Source organism: Orcinus orca, chromosome 4 (assembly GCF_937001465.1).
Source record: "Orcinus orca chromosome 4, mOrcOrc1.1, whole genome shotgun sequence".
Classification (NCBI taxonomy): domain Eukaryota; kingdom Metazoa; phylum Chordata; class Mammalia; order Artiodactyla; family Delphinidae; genus Orcinus; species Orcinus orca.
In genome coordinates, this window is record NC_064562.1 from 30,407,233 (window position 1) to 30,433,850 (window position 26,618).

The following is a 26,618-nucleotide window of genomic DNA, read 5'->3' on the forward strand; positions in this document are numbered from 1 at the left end:
TTATATGCTAGATACTGTTAGATATTAGGGATAAAAAGTGAGCAAAGTGGCACTTTCCTCCTTGAATCTGGTCTATTTGGATATGAGATAGATAATAAGAAAGTAAATCAACAAATATATACATACAAATTATTATTCATGTAACAAAGGAAAAAGACATGAAAGAAAATAATATGGTGAGTGGTAGAAGGAGATTGAATCACTTTAGCTAGGTTTTAAAGAAACTGCTTTATAAAAATTGAAAGTATATTTATAGAAATAGAATTATCAAATATCAATAAGGTAAAATTCAAAATGTCTGTCATCCAATAAAAAATATTAGGCATGCAAAGAAGCAACCCATACTGAGGAGAAAAATCAATCAACCTAAACAGACACAAATAACTTAGATGATAGAATTAACAGACAGTTCCACGAACTGGCAACTATTTATGTAGCATTTACATTGTATTTACAACTATTTACATAGCATTTACTTTGTATTAGGTATTATAAGTAACCTGGAGATGATTTAAAGTATACAGGAGGATGTGTGTATGTTATATACAAATACTATGTCATTTTATGTAAGGGACTTGAGCATCCTCGGATTTGGTATCTGCAGAGGGTTCTGGAATCAATCCCCCAAGGATATTGAGGGAAGACTGTACTTTCCTCTTAAAGTCAGGAAGAAAGCAAGGATAAACATTCTTACCACTTCTTTTTAACACACTCATGGTTCTAGTTAGTGTCATAAGCCCAGAAAAATAAATAAATAAAAGTCATCTATCTTTGGAAGGAAGCAGTAAAATTGTCTTTATTCACAGGCTACATGTCTGTCTATGCAAAAAATTCTATGGAATCTACAAAAAGCTACTAGAAGTAATAAGTAACTTTAGCCAGCTTGCAGATTACAAGAGCAATATAAAAAATCAATTGTGTTTTTATATGTAACAAAAAATCGGATTAGATATTAAAAATTTGATAATATACAAAGTATGTAAAGATAAATTAGATAGAATATATGTAAGGCTTGAACACTGAAAGCTACAAACATTGCTGAGAGAAATTAAAGAAAACCTAAACAAATTGAGAGATATATCATAAAGATCAGAAGACTCAATATTGTTAAGATGTCAATTCTCCCCAAATTGATCTATTGATTCAATGCAATACCAATCAGAGTCTTAATAGGACTTTTTTTGCAGAAATTGACAAGATGATTCTAAAATTCATATGGAAATGCAAAGTACCTAAAATAGCCAAAGCAATTTTGAAAAAAGAAGAAGAAAGTTGGAAGGTTTATATCACATAATTTTAAGTCTTATTATAAAGTTACAGTATTCAATATAGTGTGATTATTTACATAAAGATATACAAATATGATCAATAGAACAGAATAGAGAGTCCAGAAATAGACCCAGTTATATATGGTCAAGTTGATATTTGACAAAGATACAAAGTCAGTTTAGTTTAGGAAAGACGGTCTTTTCAATAAATGTCAAAACATCAAACTTTGAGTTCATTTAAATATGTGCAGTTTATTATATGTCAACTAGGTTTCAATAAAGCTGTTCAACAACTTAAATGAAATGGATTATTTTCTAGAAAAGTTTAATTTGGAAAAAAACTAGAAACTAAGTTTTAAAAGAGAAAGGGTAGGTAGAAAAGCTTTAAAGAAACAGGAAATGCGATGTAATCAACTGGAGGTAAAAGACCCAGGTGGCTATATCATAGAGACTGTGGGAGAAGATTAGTGATGAGATTGGAAAGATAGGCAAGGCCTAGAAAACATCTAGCCTTGTAGACAACAATTACTAATTGTTATATATATAATGGAAGGCCATAATAGGGTTTTATTCTGGCTAATGCTATGATTGAATTTACATATTTAATAGACCACTCTGATTCCTATGTGCTGAAAAGCAATAGTGGAAGGATACAGATTGGCTAAGAGGCTACTTGCAGTAATCCAGGCACAAAACAAGGGGCTTTGTAAAAAGGGGGCAGAGAGGGACAATCCAAAAATGACTTTTAAGAACAATCCCATTTACAATAGCATAAAAAAGAAAATAATTAAAAATAAAATTAATCACAGAAATGCAAGACTTGTATACTAAGCACTGAAAAAGAATGAATTTGGATGCCTACCTCACACCATACACAAAAATTAACTCAAAATGGTTCACAGACTTAAATATAAGCATTAAATTGTAAAACTACCTAGAGGGAAACAAAGGAATTCATAATCTTGGATTAGGCAATGGTTTCTGAGATAACAATATCAAAAAGACAGGAACAAAATAAAAAAAGATAAACTGGACTTTGAAAAAATTAAAAACTTTGGCTTCAAAGGACACTATCAAGGAAAGGAAAAGACAACCCACAGACCGGGAGGAAATATCTATAAATCTTATTTGTGATAATGGACTTGTATCCGGAATAGGTAAGGAACTCTTATAACTCGATGATAAAAAGACAACCCAACTTTTAAAGTGGGAAAATTATCTGAATAGATTTTTCTCCAGAGGAGATATACAAGGGGCCAATAGCACACAGATAGATGCTCACATGATTGGTCTTCAGGGAAATGTAAATCAAAATTACAGTGAGATACCACTTCACACCTAATAGAATGACAATAATCAGAAAGACAGACAGTAAGAGGTCAACAAAGATTATGGAGAAGTTAGAACCGTCAAACTTTATTGATGAGACTGTAAGATGATGCAGCCACTTTGGAAAAGAGTTTGGCAGTTCCTCAAAATGCTAAAGATAGAATTATCATATGACCCAGAAATTTTACTCATAGGGATCTACCCACTAGAAATGAAAACATATGTCCACACAAAAACTTGTACATAATTGTTCATCACAACATTACTAAGAATAGCCCCAAAGTGGAAACAACCTAAACATCCATCAACTGATCAATGAATAAACAAAATGCTGCTTATCCATTCAGTGAAAACTATTTGGTAATAAAAAAAGAATAAAGTGCTGATACATACTACAACATGGATGAACTTCTAAATAATGAAGAAAGTCACTTATGAAATACCACATATAGTATGATTCCATTTCTGTAAAATATCTAGTATAGGTACATCCATAAAGGCAGAAAGTAGATTAGTGGTTGCCTAAGGCTGGGGACTGGGTGCAGATAGCAGCCAAGCAGGGGATGGGGAGTGACTGCTATGGATACAAGGTTTCTTTTGGAGATGATTAAAATATTCTAAAATTAGATTATGGTGATGATTGCACAACTCTGTGAATATGCTAGAAACCACTGAATTATACACTTTAAAAGGATGAATTTTCTAATATGTAAATTATATTTCAATAAAACTGTTCATGAAAAACAGGAAAGAGAAAAAATTATTTCAGATACAATACACATAAATTAAAAACAAGATTTGGTAATGGATTATATGTGGGGGTTAAGAAAGAAAGAAGAATCAAGTGTAACTCCTGGCAAAACTATTAACTCAGTGATACTGTCAAGTAGTAAGTTAGATGTACTAATCAGAAACTGAGAGGACAGGACTGGGCTGTATTTATAAATATATGCTGGCTCTCTCTCTCTCTCTCTGTATGTGTGTGTATATATATATACACATATATGTTTGTAAATATAAATATTATAAAGTTATATAACTATATAAATATTAAATATAATTATGTAGCATATAAGTATATATATACAACATATATTTATATAAAATATATAAATAAAACAATTATCCATGAAATCAGTTATCTATTTAGACTGCGAGATGTGTAGTTCCCTTGGTCTGGAATCCTCTTTACCATTATCTTCAAGTTACAGTGCCCACTTGACTAGAAAATAGAGACCATGTGTATCTTGCTGTACGTTGTAGAGCAAATACCAAGTTCACACCTGGATTTAATAAACATTTGTTTAATGCCTTAATGAATAAATGACTTTAGTTTTATTAAAGCTATCAGTAAAGAAAAGTAATGATGTAGATTAACATTTAAAGTTTCCTATAAGCCCAGTGGTGTCCTAGGCATTGCCATACATGAGATTTCATGGATCACAGAGGTTTTATGTTTCTGTTCTAATTCTCATTTAGAGATTGTTTTAAAGGCTCAGAGAGGTTAAATTTGCCTAATGTTCCACAGCTCTAAATGAGGTCACTGTGGTTCCAAACTCAGATTTGTCTGATTTCAATTCTTTTCCTTATTCCACAATAAAAAGAATACCAATCTTTTATTTTCTTTCTTTCTTAAAATTGGTACAGTTCTTCCATATCTCACTTAGTTATAACTAGAGTTATGAGAAAACATTGAGAAACTTTCTCTGCTCTTGGATTGCATTACAATTAGGACTTTCTGGAAAAGCAGTGTCCTATTTGTCCACAAATAGATATGCATTAGCCCTGGAAATCTTCTCTTTATCTTCTCTAGTCTCCTGTGAGTTCCTCTGGTCACTAGCATTAGAAGAACAAAGGCAGAGTGATATAAATGTGCCCCGTAATAGAAAGGATAAACTGAACAGTGTGTTCTCTTTGAATATGCATTTCCAGAACAGGCTTTAGCAAAGTCTCATCAACCCTGGCATAGCTGATTTTTTTAATTTATAATAAATATGAGGAAATCCAAAACAAGGCCATCAGAAAACATTACTTGTTTTTTGCTATTAGTGTGACAAATGAAAAAAGACATATCAGAGTTTGGCTGGGTGAAAAAAACAAAAAAGATAGAAAAGCATGATCAAAATTGTGTAACAATAAAATGAAAAAAAAGATTTGGAAAAAGTGTACCATGATGCCAATGTTTTAGAGACAAAGTTAGGGAAAAATTTTAAATTCTACTTTTTTCTATGACTAACATTTTCTATTTCAACTGCGCTTCTTTTTAAAAATGAGGACAAATGTTTGTATGCGTGTGAAGAGAAAAAGTGAAAAACCAGAAATTTATTTTGACTTGTTACTTTATTTCCTTTTCCCTACATATCTCAGTTAAAGTGAGTTCAGGAAATGTAAATTAAGCAGTGCTATATGCACTCCATCATATGTGATCTCAGAGAAAAGAGAGGAAGGAATACAAAAATGGGCATGCCATGAAAAAATATAGAATAAGGAGATATATATGTCACACAACTAACAAAAAAATCAAATGTAACACGCACGGAAGAAAAATTATAAAATTTCATTGAGAAAGCAAAAGTGGAAGTGTTGGAAAATGTTTAAATGTTTAATTTTGTGCTTGAAAGTACTTAATAACTCAAGCACTGTGCTAATCACTTTAATTAAATTATCCTGGCCATCTAAGAAATAATGTGATTTCATCACATTAAAATAAGATCAATGAAGTATATTATGTTCAGTAAAAAATTTTGAATGCATGAACAAAAATAAGTTCAGGAAGAAAAAATAAAACCTCTTATCGAAAATTTATAATAGGGGGAGGGAGGAGCTTCAAGATGGTGGAAGAGTAAGACACAGAGATCACCTTCCTCCCCACAAATACATCAGAAATACATCTCATGTGGAACGACTCCTACATGACACCTACTGAAGGCTGGCAGAAGACCTCAGACCTCCCAAAAGGCAAGAAACTCCCCACGTACCTGGGTAGGGCAAAAGAAAAAAACAGAGACAAAAGAATAGGGACGGGACCTGCACCCGTGGGAGGGAGCTGTGAAGAAGGAAACGTTTCCACACATTAGGAAGCCCCTTCACGGGCGGAGACTGCGGGTGGCAGAGGGGGGAAACTTCGGAGCCACGGAGGAGAGCACAGCAACAGGGGTGCGGAGGGCAAAGCAGAGAGATTCGCACAGAGAATCGGTGCCGACCAGCACTCCCTAGCCCGAAAGGCTTGTCTGCTCACCCGCCGGGGAGGGTGGGGGCTGGGAGCTGAGGCTCGGGTTTGGGAGGTCAGATCCCAGGGAGAGGACTGGGGTTGGCTGCGTGAACACAGCCTGAAGGGGGCTAGTGCGCCACAGCTAGCTGGGAGGGAGTCAGGGAAAAAGTCTGAAGCTGCCGAAGAGGCAAGAGACTTTTTCTTGCCTCTCTGTTTCCTAGAGCACGAGGAGAGGGGATTAAGAGCGCAGCTTAAAGGAGCTCCAGAGATGGGCGCGAGCCACGGCTAACAGCGCGGACCCCAGGGACGGGCATGAGACGCTAAGGCCGCTGCTGCAGCCACCAAGAAGCCTGTGTGTGAGCACAGGTCACTATCCACACCTCCTTTCCAGGGAGCCTGTGCAGCCCGCCACTGCCAGGGTCCCGTGATCCAGGGACAACTTCCCCGGAAGAACACAAGGCGCACCTCAGGCTGGTACAATGTAATGCTGGCCTCTGCTGCCGCAGGCTTGCCCCACCTCCGTATGCCTCCCTCCCCCCGGCCTGAGTGACCCAGAGCCCCCGAATCAGCTGCTCCTTTAACCCCGTTCTGTCTGAGCGAAGAACAGACGCCATCAGGTGATCTACATGCAGAGGCAGGGCCCAAACCAAAGTTGAACCCCAGGAGCTGTGCAAACAAAGAAGAGAAAGGGAAGTCTCTGCCAGCAGCCTCAGGAGCAGTGGATTAAATTTCCACAATTAACTTGATGTACCCTGCATCTGTGGAATACCTGAATAGATAACGAATCATCCCAAATGGAGGAGGTGGACTTTCGGGGCAACGATATATATATATTTTTCCCTTTCTTTTTTGAGTGTGTATGTGTATGCTTCTGTGTGTGATTTTGTCTGTATAGCTTTCCTTTTACCATTTGCCCTAGGGTTCTGTCTGTCTGGTTTCTTTTTTTGTTTGTTTGTTTTTTAGTATAGCTTAGAGTGCTTGTTATCAGTGGTGGATTTGTTTTTTGGATTAGTTGCTCTCTTCCTTCTTTCTTTTTTTTTTACTACTTAAACAAATTTTTAAAAATAATTATTTATTTCTTATTTTAATAAATTTATTCTATTTTATTTTATCTCCTTTCTTTTTCTTTCCCTTTCTTTCTTTTCTTTCTTTCTTTCTTTCTCTTCCTTCCTTCCTCCCTCACTCCCTCCCTCTCTTTCTATTTCTTTCTTTCTTTCCTTCTTTCTTTCTTTCTCTTTCTTTCTTTCTTTCCTTCTTTCTTTCCCTTTCTTTCTTTCTTTTCTTTTCTTTCTTACCTTCCTTCCCTTCCTTCCTTCCTTCCTTCCTTCCTTCCTTCCTTCCTTCCTTCCCTCCCTCCCTCCCTCCCTCCTCCCTTTTATTCTGAGCCATGTGGATGACAGGCTCTTGGTGTTCCACCCAGGCATCAGGGCTGTGCCTCTGAGATGGGAGAACCATGTTCAGGATATTGGCCCATAAGAGACCTCCCAGATCCATGTAATATGAAATGGTGAAAATCTCCCAGATATCTCCAACTCAATGCCAAGACCCAGCTCCACTCAACGACCAGAAAGTTACAGTACTAGACACCCTATGCCAAATACCTAGCAAAACAGGAACACAACCACAACCATTAGCAGAGAGGCTGCCGAAAATCATAATAAGCCCACAGACACCCCAAAACACACCACCAGACGTGGACCTGCCCACCAGACAGACAAGATCTAACCCCATCCTCTAGAACATGGGCACTAGCCGCCTCCACCAGGAAGCATACACAACCACTGAAACAACCTTAGCCACTGGGGGCAGACATCAAAAACAATGGAAACTACAAACCTGCAGCCTGCAAAAAGGAGACCCCAAACATACTAAGTTAAGGAAAATGAGAAGAAAGAAAAACACACAGCAGATGAAGGAGCAAGGTAAAAACTGACCAAACCTAACAAATAAAGAGGAAATAGGCAGGCTACCTGAAAAAGAATTCAGAATAATAATAGTAAAGATGATCCAAAATCATGGAAATAGAATGCAGAAAATACAAGAAACGTTTAACAAGGACGTAGAAGAACTAAAGAGCAAACAGTCATGAACAACACAATAAATGAAATTAAAAATTCTATAGAAGGGATCAATAGTAGAATAACTGAGGCAGAGTAACGGAAAAGTGACCTGGAAGATAAAACAGTGGAAATAACTACTGCAGAGCAGAATAAAGAAAAAGGAATGAAAAGAATTGAGGACAGTCTCAGAGACCTCTGGGACAACATTAAATGCAACAACATTCGAATGATAGGGGTCTCAAAAGAAGAAGAGAAAAAGAAAGGGACTGAGAAAATATTTGAAGAGATTCTAGTTGAAAACTTCCCTAATATGGGAAAGGAAATTGTTAATCAAGTCCAGGAAGCATAGAGAGTCACATACAAGGAGAAACACACCAAGACACATATTAAAGAAACTATCAAAAATTAAATACAAAGAAAAAATATTAAAAGCAGCAAGGGAAAAACAACAAATAACACACAAGATCCCCATAAGGTTAACAGCTGATCTTTCAGTAGAAACTCTGCAAGCCAGAAGGGAGTGGCAGGACATATTTAAAGTGATGAAGGGGAAAAACCTATAACCAAGATTACCCTACCTAGCAAGGATCTCATTCAGATTTGATGGAGAAATTAAAACCTTTAGAGACAAGCAAAGGCTAAGAGAATTCAGCACCACCAAACCAGCTTTACCACAAACGCTAAAGGAACTTCTCTAGGCAGGAAACACAAGAGAAGGAAAGGACCTAAAATAACAAACCAAAAACAGTTAAGAAAATAGTAATAGGAACATACATATCGATAATTACCTTCAATGTAAATGGACTAAAATCTCCAACCAAAAGACATAGACTGGCTGAATGGATACAAAAACAAGACTCATATATATGGTGTGTACAAGAGACCCACTTCAGACCTAGGGACACATACAGACTGAAAGTGAGGGGAAGGGAAAAGATATTCCATGCAAATGGAAATCAAAGGAAAGCTGGAGTAGCAATTCTCATATCAGACAAAATAGACTTTAAAACAAAGATTATTACAGGAGACAAAGAAGGACACTACATAATGATCAAGGGATCAATCCAAGAAGAAGATATAACAATTGTAAATATTTATGCACCCAACATAGGAGCACCTCAATACATAAGGCAAATATTAACAGCCATAAAGGGGAAATCGACAGTAACACAATCATAGTAGGGGACTTTAACACCCCACTTCCACCAATGGATAGATCATCCAAATGAAAATAAATATGGAAATAAAAGCTTTAAATGATACATTAAACAAGATGGACTTAATTGATATTTATAGGACATTCCATCCCTAAACAACAGAATACACTTTCTTTTCAAGTACTCATGGAACATTCTCCAGGATAGATCATATCTTGTGTCACAAATCAAGCCTTGGTAAATTTAAGAAAATTGGACCACAATGCTATGAGACTAGATATCAATTACAGGAAAAAATCTGTAAAAACTACAAACACATGGAGGCTAAACAATACACTACTTGATAACCAGGAGATCACTGAAGAAATCAAAGAGCAAATCAGAAAATACCTAGAAAACATTACAATGGAAACATGATGACCCAAAACCTATGGGATGCAGCAAAAGCAGTTCTAAGAGGGAAGTTTATAGCAATACAATCCTACCTCAAGAAACAAGAAACATCTCAAATAAACAACCTAATCTTGCACCTAAAGCAATTAGAAAAAGAACAAAAAAACTCCAAAGTTTGCAGAAGGAATGAAATCATAAATTTCAGATCAAAAATAAATGAAAAAGAAATGATGGAAACGATAGTAAACATCAACAAAACTAAAAGCTCGTTCTTTGAGATGATAAAATTGATAAACCACTAGCCAGACTCATCAAGAAAAAAAAGTGAGAAGACTCACATCAACAGAATTAGAAATGAAAAAGGAGAAGTAACAAGTGACACTGCCGAAATACAAAGAATCATGAGGGATTACTACAAGCAACTTATGCCAATAAAATGGACAACCTGGAAGAAATGAACAAATTCTTAGAAAAGCACAACTTCCAAGACTGAACCAGGAAGAAATAGAAAATATAATCAGACCAATCACAAGCACTGAATTTGAGACTGTGATTAAAAATCTTCCAACAAACAAAAGCCCAGGACCAGTGGCTTCACAGGTAAATTCTAGCAAACATTTAGAGAAGACCTAACACCTATACTTCTCAAACTCTTCCAAAATATAGCAGAGGGAAGAACACTCCCAAACTCATTCTATGAGGCCCCCATCACCCTGATATCAAATCCAGACAAAGATGTCACCAAAAAAGAAAACTACAGGCCAATAACACTGATGAACATAGATGAAAAATCCTCAACAAAATACTAGTAAACAGAATCCAACAGCACTTTAAAAGGATCATACACCATCATCAAATGGGGTTTATCCCCAGGAATGCAAGCATTCTTCAATATACGCAAATCAATAAATGTAATACAGCATATTAACAAATTGAAGGATAAAAACCAAATGATCATCTCCAATAAATGCAGAAAAGCTTTTGACAAAATATAGCACCCACTTATGATTAAAAACTCTCCAGAAAGTAGGCATAGAGGGAACTTACCTCAACATAATAATGGCCATATATAACAAAGCCTCAGCCAACATCGTTCTGAATGGTGAAAAACTGAAACGATTTCCACTAAGATCAGGAACAGGACAAGTTTGCCTACTCTCACAAGTATTATTCAACATAGTTGTGGAAGTTTTAGCCACAGCAATTAGAGAAGAAAAAGAAATAGAAGGAATCCAAATCAGAAAAGAAGAAGTAAAACTGTCACGGAATCCAAATCAGAAAAGAAGAAGTAAAACTGTCACTGTTTGCAGATGATACGATACTATACATAGAGAATCCTAAAGATGGTACCAGAAAACTACTAGAGCTAATCAATGAATTTGGTAAAGTTGCAGGATACAAAATTAAATCAGAAATCTCTTCCATTCCTATACACTAACAATGAAAGACGAGAAAGAGAAATTAAGGAAACAATCCCATTCACCATTGCAACAAAAAGAATAAAATATCTAGGAATAAACCTATCTAAGGAGACAAAGACCTGTATGCAGAAAACTATAAGACACTGATGAAAGAAATTAAAGATGATACAAACAGATGGAGAGATATACCATGTTCTTGGATTGGAAGAATCAACATTGTGAAAATGACAAAATACTATCCAAATACTATCCAAAGCAATCTACAGAGTCAATGCAATCCCTATCACTACCAATGACTTTTATCACAGAACTACAACAAAAAATTTCACAATTTGTATGTAAACATAAAAGACCCCACATAGCTAAAGCAATCTTAAGAAAAAAATATGGAGCTGGAGGAATCAGGCTCCCTGACTTCAAACTATACCACAAAGCTACAGTAATCAAGACAGTATGGTAATGGCACAAAAACATAAATATAGATCAATGGAACAGAATAGAAAGCCCAGAGATAAAGCCACGCACATATGCTCACCTTATCTTTGATAAAGGAGGCAAATACACAGTGGAGAAAAGACAGCCTCTTCAATAAGTGGTGCTGGGAAAACTCGACAGCTACATTTAAAAGAATGAAATTAAAACACTCCCTAAGACCGTACACAAAAATAAACTCAAAATGGATTACAGACCTAAATGTAAGGCCAGACACTATCAAACTCTTAGAGGAAAACATAGGCAGAACACTCTATGACATAAATCACAGCAAGATCCTTTTTGACCCACCTCCTAGAGAAATGGAAATAAAAACAAAAATAAACAAATGGGACCTAATGAAACTTAAAAGCTTTTGCACAGCAAAGGAAACCATAAACAAGACAAAAAGACAACCTTCAGAATGGGAGAAAATATTTGCAGATGAAGCTACTGAGAGAAGGATTAATCACCAAAATATACAAGCATCTCATGCAGCTCAATATCAAAAAAACAAACAACCCAATCCAAAAATGGGCAGAAGACCTAAATAGACATTTCTCCAAAGAAGATATACAGATTGCCAACAAACACATGGCAAGGATGCTCAACATCACTAATCATTAGAGAAATGCAAATCAAAACTACAATGAGGTATCACCTCACACCAGTCAGAATGGCCATCATCAAAAAATCTACAAGCAATAAATGCTGGAGAGGGTGTGGAGAAAAGGGAACCCTCTTGCACTGTTGGTAGGAATGTAAGTTGACACAGCCACTATGGAAAACAGTACGGAGGTTCCTTAAGAAACTAAAAATAGAACTACCATACAACCCAGCAATCCCACTACTGGGCATTTACCCTGAGAAAACCATAATTCAAAAAGAGTCATGTATCACAATATTCATTGCAGCACTATTTACAATAGCCAGGACATGGAAGCTACCTATGTGTCCATGAACAGATGAATGGATAAAGAAGATGTGGCACATATATACAATGGAATATTACTCAGCCATAAAAAAAACGAAATTGAGTTATTTGTAGTGAGGTGGTTGGACCTAGAGTCTGTCATACAGAGTGAAGTAGGTCAGAAAGAGAAAAACAAATAGTATATGCTAACACATATATATGGAATCTTAAAAAAAAAGGTTCTGAAGAACCTAGGGGCAGGACAGGATTAAAGACACAGACGTAGAGAATGGACTTAAGGACATTGGGAGGGTGAAGCGTAAGCTGTGACGAAGTGAGAGAGTGGCACTGACATATATACACTACCAAATGTGAAATAGCTAGCTAGTGGGAAGCAGCTGCATAGCACAGGGAGATCAACTCTGTGCTCTGGGACCACCTAGCGGGGTGGGATTGTGGGGCTAGGAGGGAGATGAAGGAGGGAGGGGATATAGGGATATGTGTGTGCATATGGCTGATTCACTTTTTGTGCAGTGGAAACTAATACAGCATTGTAAAGCAATTATATTCCAACAAAGATGTTAAAATAAACAAATAAAGTAAAATTTATATATATATATATATATATATCTCCTATAAGTAAATTTAGAGGTCAAGATTAATGAAAAGCAATTAAAAAAATGAATGAAAATATTGAGAGTATTTAAATTCTAAAGTATAAGACTATTCCATAATCCTCTTAGTGCTTTGTTTTTGTTTTGTTTTTTTACTTTCTTAATTTCCAATCTTAGTAATCCTGTTGTTTGGTGGGTTTTAATTTGATAACATCTACTTTGCAAAACAGGAAAAAAACGAGTTAATTTTCTTATAGAAAAGACTAGAAAAGAGAGATTCAAACTATTTTATCCAATGTTCTTATAGACAAATTAGTTTGGTGTCAAACATTTTGAAAGTTAATTCAAAATTCAGTATTTTAGGTGCAAAATCTTTCTCCAATTAGCAAAAATAGAGAAGTTTAATAATTGAGTTATAGATTGCAAACAAACAAACCCAATCCATAAACACCATTTTCCATGATCGTCTGAAAAGTACTAGATTTTGGGATTATGCTTTATCACAGATTAAATAGTTTATCATTTGGGTACCATAGGCAGCCATCCAGTCTAGTATATGTCTAACATACGGCATAACAAAAAGCTAGATGGAGGGTTTCTGTTATTGGTATTTTACTTTCAGCACCACTAGATTACAGTGCAGTAGGAGTGTTAATCCCTGAATGATGCCTTGAAAATATTCCAATATGTTTCATAGAGTGGGTTTCACTATACTGAAACAAATAAGGTCTAAATAGCTCAAGAAACATTATACTCCCTATTCTAATAGGCTGTGGCATGATCATATGTTCAAGATGAACATGAAATAATTATTGTTCTTCTGCTTTCAATGGGATCAAACAGACTACAGGATGAAAACTAAGGATGCTCTGTGTTAAGGTATTTATCTCATTTTCTCTCCCTAAGGTCAGATATAGCATTCTTGGCCATTCATCCCTGTCTCGCCAATGTTTGGCACTTAGCTACTAATAAATGTTGACTGTTGGATTAACTGAGAAGAGAACAATGAAGAAGAAATTGCAAAAACAAAATAAGAAATGCCTCCCTATAATTTTTTTCTCAATTAACTTGCTTTCAAAGTTTTAGAAACGGGTAGGTACACGCATAACATTATTAGCTGTATAAAAAGTCCACCCTAGAGTTACTCAAATAAATGTCTGAATTAGCCTGAGTAACATAATTATAATGCCCCAGGTTAAAAAAAATCTCTGGGATCAAGGATGGAATTTTTTTGGTACAACGTAGAGTGTCAGCTAAGAGGATCAATACTAATACATTGAAAAAAGGGGGAAAAAAGAGGGAAAGAAGGAAGGAAGGAAGGGAGGGAGGAGGGGAGGAAGGAAGGATCAAATGACTAACAGTATAAATTAACCTATGGACACAGAAAGCTCTAATGCATTTTAATACTCACCACTGCCACGCAGAATAAAAGGTACCGAAAGTCACTGGAAAATCTTTATTTCTAATGGAATAAAGATATCTGCTTTTAAAAATAATCAAGTATGGATTTTCAAAATCCGTGCTGGATCCCTCGACATGTTACTATTATATTACTTCGAAATTTTTCTCTGTTAAAAAAGTCAATGTCAAAATATGTCATTAAAGTAAGCTAAAGGGGCACATGGAATGCTACTGCTCATGGTAAGGTAACATCTAATGATCATTTTATAACATCAAGAATCATTTCTCCTTGATAAGAATGAAAAAATACCAATTATGCTTACGAACATCTAGCTTTATTTATATCAGACTAGATTAGAAAATGTCAAAGAAAGGAAACACGAGGAAAACATATCACCTTTGATTTTATTTTCAATTTTAAAATTGGTTGAAAAAAAATAAGAAAAATTGTAGTGTGGCAAATTTCTTGTTAATGGTAACATGAAGCCAATAAAACTGAAGGAATAACTTACATATACACATCCTGAGGCTAAACGTGACATTGTGGATCATTTTATTCTTTTTTTTTAAAGGGAATATTATTTAATGGGTATAGAGTTTTATTTATTTATTTAAAGACCCAAACTCCCTGATGGATTTTGGGAAAAGGGTTATTTTATTTTATTTTATTTACTTATTTATTTATTGGCTGCGTTGGGTCTTCGTTGCTGTGAGCAGGCTTTCTCTAGTTGTAGTGAGCGGGGGCTACTCTTTGTTGTGGTGTGCAGGCTTCTCATTGCAGTGGCTTCTCTTGTTGCGGAGCATGGGCTCTAGGCGTGCAGGTTTCAGTAGTTGTGGCTCACGGGCTCAGTAGCTGTGGTTCGTCGGCTCTAGAGCACAGGCTCAGTAGTTGTGGTGCACAGGCTTAGTTGTTCCGCGGCATGTGGGATCTTCCCGGACCAGGGATCGAACCCATGTCCCCTGCATAGGCAGATTCTCAACCACTGCACCAAGAGGAAAGTCCCTGGATCATTTTCAAGAGAAGAAATTTCCATTAAAAATGACTGAATTTGGGCTTCCCTGGTGGCGCAGTGGTTGAGAGTCCACCTGCCGATGCAGAGAACGCGGGTTCGTGCCCCGGTCCGGGAAGATCCCACATGCGCGGAGCGGCTGGGCCCGTGAGCCATGGCCGCTGGGCCTGTGCGTCCGGAGCCTGTGCTCCGCAACGGGAGAGGCCACAACAGTGAGAGGCCCGCGTACCGCAAAAAAAAAAAAAAAAAGAAAGAAGAAAAAAAAAATGACTGAATTTTATCAAAACTTGGATTCGTCCTAATAGAAATATCTTGTCTTGCATCATTCTATGAGGTTGCTTATTATACTATCTAGGAAAAGAAGTGATAAATGACTAAAGAGTGAAGAGGTTTTAGAGAAAACATATGCCCAGAATATAAATGGTCAAAATGGCTGTGGCTTGGATAGAAGGTAAATATTAGTTACCTTAGGACTACTTGAAGAAACCCCAAATCTAAGCTAGAGGGAAGATATAGAAGCCTGAGAACTGAAGCAAACTTCTATTCCAAATGAGCCTTCTTTTAATTATTAGAGAAATGCAAATCAAAACTACAGTGAGGTATCACCTCACACCAGTCAGAATGGCCATCATCAAAAAGTCTACAGATAATAAATGCTGGAGAGAGTGCAGAGAAAAGGAATCCTACACTGTTGGTGAGAATGTAAATTGGTGCAGCCACTATGGAGAACAGTATGGAGGTTCCTTTAAGAACTAAAAATAGAGCTACCATATGACCCAGCAATCCCGTTCCTGGGCATATATCTGGGAAAGATGAAAACTCTAATTCGAAAAGGTACATGCACACCAATGTTCATAGCAGCACTATCCAAGACAGGAAGCAACCTAAATGTCCATCAACAGATAAATGGATAAAGAAGATGTGGTATATATATACCCAGTGGAATATTACTCAGACATGAAAGAGTGAAATAATGCCATTTGCAGCAACATGGATGGACCTAGAGATTATCATACTAAATGAAGTAAGTCATACAAAGACAAATATCATCTGATATCACTTATATGTGGAATCTAAAAAAAATAATTCAAAGGAACTTATTTACAGAACAGAAATAGCCTCACAGATGTAGAAAACAAACCTATGGTTACCAAAGGGGAGGGGATAAATTAAGGATTTGGGATTAGCAGATACACACTACTATATATTAAATAAATAAACAACAAAGACCCACTGTATAGCCCAGGGAACTATATTTATTGTAATAACCAATAATGGGAAAGAATCTGGAAAAGAATAAAACTGAATCACTTTGCTGTACACCTGAAACATTGAAATCAACTATACTTCAATAAAATTTTTTAAAATCTAAAATGAAAAAACAAATAGTAAAGAAAAAAACCCAAAAATGAAATAAAGCATTAGTAAATGAGAAAGTAGAGATCCTTCCTACCCTATAAAAATCAGATGTTTTTACAGGCTTTATTGCATATATATTAGTACCTCTCTAGATACATTGTACCTAAAAGGGTTTATGTGTAATGTCTATTAAGTCATCTATGAATTCTTTGGAGATCTTATCAACGGAATGTTCTATATCTGTGCTGCCCAAATGCACACCATGATTTGGTAGGTCCGAGGTGGAGACTGAGATCATGCATTTCTAACATAAGCCCAAATGACATCAGTGTTGCTGATATCAATGAACACTGAGTGGAAAGGTTCTACCAGGCTGACTAACCAATACAGGGGAAGGGTCTTTTTCAGGGATACATCAAAATCAGAATGACCTTTCTTCAGAAAATGACTCAGTCAAAATAGTGACAAATAACAGTAGAGAGTGGCAGGCCAGCCCCATTGTCTCACTGTGCATGTGTTTCCTTGACTATTCTAAAGACATGGGAGGCAGAAGAAGGAGCATTAGAGGGATGGATGCAAATGAAAAACTACTCAACTTTTCCCATCTCACAATAGCACCTACCACGTACATACAGTATACGGAAGTTAATTTTCAATAAAGCAATAGGTTTCCTACTGTTTGAATTTCTGTCTTTTCTTGTTTATCTTACATGTGTCTTTTTCTCCATTTTCCACTCGGATCCCATTAGTTATCATGGAAACAATGACTCATGGAAACAATGGAAACAATGTACATGAGGAATACAGACATAAGTATTTTCAACTGAGGCAAAGTGCCACAAGTTATTCAGTTCTCAGAGCTAGGTTTACACCACAGTTGGACAGAAGCAAAATTAAATCAGAAATTAGACTGCTGAATTATTCTGGATTCAACTCTAGAAGGCAGACTGCTAGTCTCTGCAGGAGAACATATGAATCTGAGCTGCAGAGAATGATTAGGCAATGAACAACACACTGGGAGAAAATGGATCTGTGGGAGGAAGGGATAAATAAAAGTTCTCCATCTCTTTTCTACAAATTTCAAAATATCCCTTTGCTGTGAGGCACTGGAATTACTGCATTTAAAAAAAAAAAACTGTTAGAAAGTACTTAGGAAAATAGCATGATTTCCATCACTGAGGGAACAGCCTCTGGTTAGGAAATATAAAAAGACAGCCACATTACATAACAGTTCCCTTTATATACACAGGCAAGGTGAAGACTACTAAACTGGAAGTGTCCAATGAAAATCTGAACCTGATTCATTAAGTCATGAAGGCAAATGATGATCAAACAGAGCACTTTAAAATGAACTGCCATAAAGAACAGGAGTACAGCTTACCGCTGCTATTACCCATAATTGGGTTTTGGAAGGAAACAGAAGCTGAATGCAATATAGGTAATTAAAGAACAAGCTTTTGTTAACACTGGCAATCAAGGGGTTGTGATTTTACAGACTTGGAACCTATTATGGTCTAGTCTATTTTTAAAGAGGTAGTGTATTTCTCCTTCTTATAACACTAAAGCATAACTCTGGTTAACAGGTCATTTTCTATTCAAACTATTTACTATTCATTTAGGGAAAAGATGAGCATTTTTAGAATCCAGAATTACTGTGGAAACCATATTCTTAATCCCTGAGGAATGGGGAACAATTGATTATGAAATCATGATGGCTAAATTATAAGTCCCTATATAGTGCATTATTGTAACTACTATCTCAGTACTAAGCATATAGGTTTTTATTTTGTTTCCCTTTAAAATGAACTCATTGTTCTTTTATAAGATACCTATAAGATTTTGATTAGGTAACTTAAAGCAAGTATGGTATTTCAAAATATGATGGCTGAGAACCAACCTTAAAATCCTAGTGAATATAAAAGAATGATTACAATTGTCATACTAGATGTTCAGCATTTTTGGAGAAATAACACAGACTAAGCTTTAAAAAAAAGTTGAAAAGTAAAACATGAAAATAACACCAGTAGAACTGATAAGTAGGAAACTTTTTAGAAAGTTCCTAATCACACTACTTGGAAAGAAAACTTGAATCTCAAAGTAGCTCATCAGATAAGAAATTAGGGTAAACTGCATATTTCTTTCTAGGTTGGGTACGGAGGTGGAATCATAAAGCTTGGTGGTATTCATCTTTTCCTTCTTTTATTGTATATGTAAATATTGCTACTCAGCTAAATAAAATGAACTACTGATCTCAGACTGTGCACACCTACCATCCCACAGAAAGGACACTAAACCCTACCTCAGGGTTCTGCTTTACATCACATTCTTAATCAGAGGGAGTTGAATTGCTCTCAAATTAGTCCTATTCTAAGATTATAATTTAATTCTACTAATTGGCTTCCAGACTAGGTCCTCATAAATAAACCACAGTCTTCATCTTAAAATTACTCCAAATCCAGCACCCAGGGGATTCTTCCTGTCCCCCTAACTAAATTCTTGACACAATATCTTATATGTGTCTAGTCCTATCAAGGATTAGAACCTATCCTGCTTGGATCTTGCTGGAGCTTTCTGGATTAGGCGCCCAGCCCCTAAAGCCACTCTCTTGCCAGACTGGTCTGATTTCCTTGTCTTGACCTCTGACTATTGCCTATACCCTCAGATGTCATGCCTTTCTTACCTATGGCAAACAACTAAGCCTTTCTCATGCAGACTTAACTTGTCTAATTGTACCTCCAATTATTGTTTTTGTTGGAACCTTTGGAGATTGTCTTGCCTGACATAGGAGATCTACATCCTGTCTCAGGGTTCTAGTTCTATGTGATCAACACTACTTAATAGAACTTCCTGGGGTGTTGGAAATGTTCTATATCTGTGCTGCCCAAAATGGTAGCCATTGGGAACTTGTGGCTCTTGAGTACTAAAAATGTGATTAGTGTGACTAAGGAACTGAATTAAAATTTTTAAATACATAAATTTATTTTATTTATTTATTTTTGGCTGTGTTGGGTCTTTGTTGATGCACACGGGCTTTCTCTAGTTGTAGCAAGCGGGGGCTACTCTTATCTGCGGTGCGTAGGCTTCTCATCGTGGTGGCTTCTCTTGTTGCAGAGCACGGGCTCTAGTCACGTGGGCTTCGGTAGTTGTGGCTCACGGACTCTAGAGTGCAGGCTCAGTAGTTGTGGCACACGGGCTTACTTGCTCCGTGGCATGTGGGATCTTCCTGGACCAGGGCTCAAACCTATGTCCCCTGCATTGGCAGGCAGACTCTCAACCACTGTGCCACCAGGGAAGGCCCTGCGTTTTTTTTTTTAATTTTTAAATTAAATTTAATTTAATTTTTTATACAGCAGGTTCTTATTAGTTATCCATCTTATACATATTAGTGTAGCCCCTGAATTTTTAAAATTTTGATTAATTGAATATCATATTAGATATCTCAGATCCAGGTCCTCCCCTAATCTCTTGGTAGTTTACAAATAAAAATCATAATATAAAGATAAATAGGAATAGTCATGAAGTCTAGATGTACATAGAGATACCGATAGAAGAAAACCATGATTTTCGTTTTTGTCCCCCCCCATTTTCATTATATCTGTGTTACTAACCATCTTGTGCGAGTACACAAACCATTAATATAAGAACTAACAACATATTCAAGATGATATGTAAAGAAAAAGAAGAAATGACATTTAAATGCTAATCTTTGTGTACCATTTCTTAGGCTATTGGATAAGGAAAAAACTTCAATGAAGAGAAAAATAGTTTTACATTTTGGTTTTTAAACAAATTACCTAACAGAAAATGTGAAATATGTGGCTTGAAAAGCACAGTTTATATAAATAATACACATGCTTTTAATTGGTCTCCAAGTCCACATAAACCTTTGTGGCATTGTCACTAAAAACATAGCGTTTCTATGTATAATGGAATGATATTAGGAGCCAAGGGACAAAATAGGTAACTAAGACTCCAGGTGAGTATGAGAAACTGAGACACTACATTTTAAGTTTAGAAAGCTACGTATTACTGTTGAGGCTATCTCCCCTCAGGGCGTGCTGAGTGATGTATACTCTAGAACCAGTTCTAACTCCCCTAAGACTTACCTCACTAGACAACCACCACAGCCACTGGGAGAAATAAAGGCGCCTCTGAGGAAAGACCACTTTAGGAAAGTTGTTCCTTCTCACCTCCTTCTGGGAACCTTCCCAAAGTCAAATGAGAAAGAGTCCAAAGAATTGATTGTAAATAATGGTGGCCTCTTCAAAAAGGGAAATTGGCTTTTTGGGTTGTAGTTGGCTTTCTGTTAGGCACTATGCTTACAGACCTGCTCTGTGCTACTGGAGCAGGGGAAAAGAACATGGGGGAATAATGAAAAACTACATGATAGAACATGCAGGTGGCAAAAGAAGGGCTGCCTCCTATGTCCCCATTTTCTGTGAGATCAAGGAGCACAGACGGATTGGGAGGAGGCAGGGGAGGAATATGTGGCCAAGTTTTGCCTCAGACGCTGAAAGAATCATGCAAACACATCTGAGCATTAGAGGAATATACCAAGACACCAACAACAGAAGATGTAGTACATCCTAGCAAAGGGCCATCAAAGCCTATAGGGGCTTCTTGGGTATGAGCCTTTCTCCAGGGAGTCTTTATGAAGCTCTCACCACAGATACTACATCTATATACAATAAGCTAGAACAACAGATACCACCAACCTTGGCACAGGAAGTTAAATTAGGCCATCACTGCCTTTCCTAACCCCACTCCTGCCCAACATTAGGACAGTAATTGCCCAGGAGAAGGTATGGGAAAGTGAAAGTACAAACCATGCATCTTTACCAATTTTCATTCCACCTTTCTAACTCACAGGTCAACCTGTGTGAGAAAGGAGGGGGGCTTAGTTTCTAAGATTGTAAATATAAAATTAGTTGGTCAGAGTCTTACCAAACTGAAATGAGGGTGGTTTAGTAACTGGAAGTGACAGAAACATTACTGCATTATACTGAGACATCATTAATATAAATGTATTCCCAGCACAGAAATGTGTGGTGGAGGTTGATACAAGATAGCTGGAGGAACGTTATTAAATTATTTCACTTTACTCCAAAATGAGATGACATCCTTATGTAAATCACTTAGAGCTGAATCAGAAAAATATACACTGGTATAGGTGTGAGTGCACGCATCCAGGCATGCATGTGTATGTATCACAACGTGTGCCCAATTAACAAGATGAGCAAAAAATTAAATTCACAGAAAAAGGTATAAAAATATTGGTGGAAAATGTAAAACTGTTAACACATATGTAATGAAATCTCAGAAGGAAAGAGGAGAGATAATGAGAAACTCAAAAATCAAACCAGAAATTCAGGAAGCACTAAGAAACCCAAGAATTATAACTACAAAGCAAATTATATGTAAGTATGGATAACAATTTTCTAAAAATCAAAACCAAGATGATAAAAGAACACAGAAAAAAGTAACATTTCCTTCAAGAGAGGAAAAATAAGACTGGCCTGACTTATTAATAATATAATGGAAGCCTAAATATAGTGGAATTAAATCATCAAAATTTGAAGCAAATGAATACCTGGCTAGAACTTTATACCCAACTAACTTATTCTTGAAAAATGAAAAAAAAATCTATTCAAACAAACAAAATTAGGAAATCTTCACAAGTTGAACCTAAGGCAAAAGAAATAAAAGTAAAAATAAACAAATAGGACCTAACTAAACTTAAAAGCTTTTGCACACCAAAGGAAATCATTGACAAAATGAAAAGATAACCTACTGAGTGTGAGAAAATATTTGCAAATGATATCACTTACAAGGCATTAATATACAAAATATATAAACAGCTGATACAACTCAATATCAAAAAAATAAACAACCCACTCAAAAAATGGGCAGAAGACCTGAAGAGATACTTCTCCAAAGAAGACATACAGATGATTTACAGGCATATGAAAAATGCTCAGCATCTCTAATTATCAAAGAAATGCAAATCAAAACAATGAAATATCACATCATACCTTTCAGAATGGCTATCATCAAAAAGTCTACAAATAACAAACACTGGAGAGGATGTGGAGAAAAGAGAATCCTTGTACAATATTGGTGGGAATGTAAATTGGTGCAGCCACTGTGGAAAACAGTATGGATGTGCCTCAAAAAAACTGAAAATAGAACTACCATATGATCCAGCAATTCCACTCCTCAATATATGTCCAGAAAAAACAAAAACATGAATTTGAAAAGATTCATGCACCCCAATGTTCATAGCAGCACTAGTTACAACAGCCAAGACACAGAAGCAACCCAAGTGCCCGTCAACAGATGAATGGAAAAACAAGATGTGGTATGCATATATACAATAGAATATTACTCAGCCATAAAAAAGAATAAAATTCTGTCATTTGCAGCAACATAGATGGACCCAGAGAATATTATGCTTAGTGAAATAAGTCAAACAAAGACAAATACTGTATGATATCACTTATATGTGGAATCTAAAAAATATTTACAAGTGAATGTATATGCAAAATGGAAACAGACTCACAGATATAGAAAACAAACTAGTGGTTACCAAAAGGGAGAATGAAGGGGGGAGGGGCAAATTAGGGGTATGGGATTAACAGATACAACTACTGTGTATAAAATAGATAAGCAACAAGGATATATTGTATAGCACAGGGAATTAGAGCCATTATCTTATAATAAATTTTAATGGAGTATAATCTGTAAATCTACTGAATCACAATGCTGTATACCTGAAACTAATAAAATATTGTAAATTATACTTCAATAAAATAATCAGCAAGATTATAGAATATCTGAACAACATAATTAACAAGCTTGACCTAAAATACACATTCTTTTCAAATTGCACATAGCACATTTACCAAAAATGACCATATCCTGGGCCGTAAAGCAAATTGCAACAGATGTTAAAGGGATAAAATAATTGAAAGTATGTTTTCTGACCACAGTGAAATTAAGTTAGAAATCAATTTTTTTAAAAAGATAACTGGTAAATCCACAAATGTTTGGAAATTAAGTATTGTACTCTCAGATAAATGATAGGTGATAGAGAGATAGATCTCAATAGAAAGTAGAACATATTTTGAACCAAATGATAATAAAAATATAGCATATCGGGCTTCCCTGGTGGCGCAGTGGTTGAGAGCCCGCCTGCCGATGCAGGGGACACAGATTCGTGCCCCGGTCTGGGAAGATCCCACATAACGCGGAGCGGCTGGGCCCGTGAGCCATAGCCACTGAGCCTGTGCGTCCGGAGCCTGTGCTCCGCAATGGGAGAGGCCACAACAGTGAGAGGCCCACGTACCGCAAAAAAAAAGAAAACAAAAAAATATATATAGCATATCCAACCATATACAAATAATGAGAAAATATTTGCAACCTATATAACAAAGGATTAGTCTTAGTAACTAAGAGCTCTAACAAATCAATTTTTAAAATCTAACAAATAGAGAAATAGTAAAAAATAATTATCAAAACTTAACTGCAGAAGATATATGAATGGCTAATGAAGATGTGAATGTCAACCTTGTTTACAACCAGAGAAGAATACATTGAAACAACTGAAATCTAGTTTTGCTCATCAAATTTTCAAAAAGTAAACAAATTGACAATGTTGAATACAGTAGAATCAAAATCTAGGCTGACTCAATATCTTTTTCACTGCCATAAATATTGCTTCAGTAAATCAACATGTGATGTGGTTTTGAACAATTCTACGTGCACACGTCCATCATACCAGCTAGGACACACCATTACTCTCACTTGTTTATCTGTCTAGATCCCTCCCGCTAGGCTGCAAGCCTCTCCAGTGAAGGAAGTCTGTTGCATGTATCATATAGCCTGAGAGCCTTTCTTCATGCTTGGTGCATAACTGAGGTATAATAATAACATTCAATTAACTAGTGCTTCCTTAGTTTGCACTAATGCAAATGCGATAATCTGATCAAAGGAGATGTCTGCTCTGTTTTCTTCTGTATGGGTCAGGCCACATCTGAAATGATATACTAAATTCTATGCATTACACTTTTTGCAGACTTTTTATCAAGAGGAACATGACCAAAGGAAGGTTCCAAGGATTATTGTACTGTTTATCAGAAAAGAGCTGGGATGCTTACCTTCAAGAATAGTAAAGTTGTGTCCATTAACAGAGGAATGGATAAAGAAGATGTGGTACATATATACAGTGGAGTATTACTCAGCCATAAAAAAGAATGAAATAATGCCATCTGCAGCAACATGGATGGACCTAGAGATTATCATACTAAGTGAAGTAAGCCAGACAAAGACAAATATCACATGATATCACTTATATGTGGAATCTAAAAAAAGGCTACAAATTAACTTACCTACAAAACAGAAACAGAGTTACTGATGTAGAAAATAAACGAATGGCTACCGGGGGAAGGAGGGGAGGGATAAATTGGGAGATTGGGATTGATATATACACACTGCTATATATAAAATAGATAACTAATAAGAACCTACTGTATAGCACAGGGAATTCTACTCAATACTCTGTAATGACCTTATGGGAAAAGAATCTATAAAAGAGTGGATATATGTATAACAGATTCACTTTGCTGTACACCTGAAACTAACACAACATTGTAAATCAACTACACTCCAATAAAAATTATATATATATATAAAAAAGAGTAAAATCGCAGAGGGCCCTGGCAGCTATGTACAAATGTTAGGAAAAATGCCAGAGGAAAGACAGGCAAGATGGCAGAATTAGGAGAAAAGGATGTGAATTTCAGAGAGAGAAGTTTTCACTCAGTGTAATGACATATTATTTAATAATTAGTGATGTTTGAAAATGAAAATATTCTGTCACAGGCAATAGTGTTCTGACACTGGCTGTGTGGCCAGATAATCACTTTTCAGGATTGTTGAGCATGAGAATAGAGGCCCACAAACATACTTTCCAACACTGATAAGCTATGATCTTAAATTTGGGAGAATATCTGAATAAGGGTATAGAGAACCACATTATTATAGGAAGGAGAAAAGACATGATGAGAATTCTCAATTCATTTGCTTATTCATACTAACAACAGATATGTATTGAGTGTATACTGTGTGCCAGGTACTGTTCAACAAACAAAACAGTCAACGGTCACTGTTATGGAATACAGAAAATAAATAAGTACATTTCAACTAGGATCTCAGTAGGAAACAGATGACATACTTAATGAAAACACTTCTTTAAAAAGGTAAGGGCAAGGTTTAGGGAAACCAACAAGGGCTGATGCAAAATCCCAGGGAAGCAATTTCAGGGAGCTGTTATATGGAAGGCCCAATGGAAAAAGCAAAGAGCATAGTTATCAGAACTCAGAAAGGGCCATGTGGCTTTCAGTAGAGAAGAACAGCCAATGGTAGAGACACAGCAGGGAAGGAGCCGGGGAAATAAATACCTCAGCCTCATTCCCTTTCTCCCCTCTGATCTAGCGCTGTTGCCTCCCATTGGCTACACTCAACTGGAACCTGAAGGACTAGGGAGCCTACTGATGTGGTTCATACATTTTACTATCCCAGGGCATACAGCAGGGTAGAGAATGGCTCTGAAGGAGCAAATGAAAAATATCCAGGATGGTATGTTAGAAGGTAATAAATATGGAAAGTAATCCAAAGAATGACAGAGTAGGGAAAGGGGGATAAAAAGTTTAGGGATCAGGAGAGGGTATTGCAAAATAAAATGACTAGAGTAAATGTAACTGAGAAGGTATCAATTCAACTAAGACTTGAAGGAGATAGAGAAGTTAGCCAGCTGAATATCAGGGTAAGGAATATTCCAAGAAGAAGGAATGGTCTGTGTATGGCTGTTGTGTTTAAGAAAAAATAAGGAGCAGAGTGAGTGGGGAGGAAAATAGTAAGAGATGGAGACAGAGTGTTTCAGGGGGCCAGATCATGCAAGGTTTTAAAGGCTATTGAAAGGGCTTTGGTCTTTACTGAGCTGAGTGGGAAACT

General features: G+C 36.4%; 1 protein-coding gene across 1 annotated transcript in view; it reads right to left on the reverse strand.

The window, feature by feature from the left end:
• IQCM (IQ motif containing M) overlaps positions 1 to 26,618 on the reverse strand; it is a 436,874-nt gene that overhangs the window by 163,012 nt on the left and 247,244 nt on the right. The gene's annotated exons all lie outside the window — the stretch shown is intronic.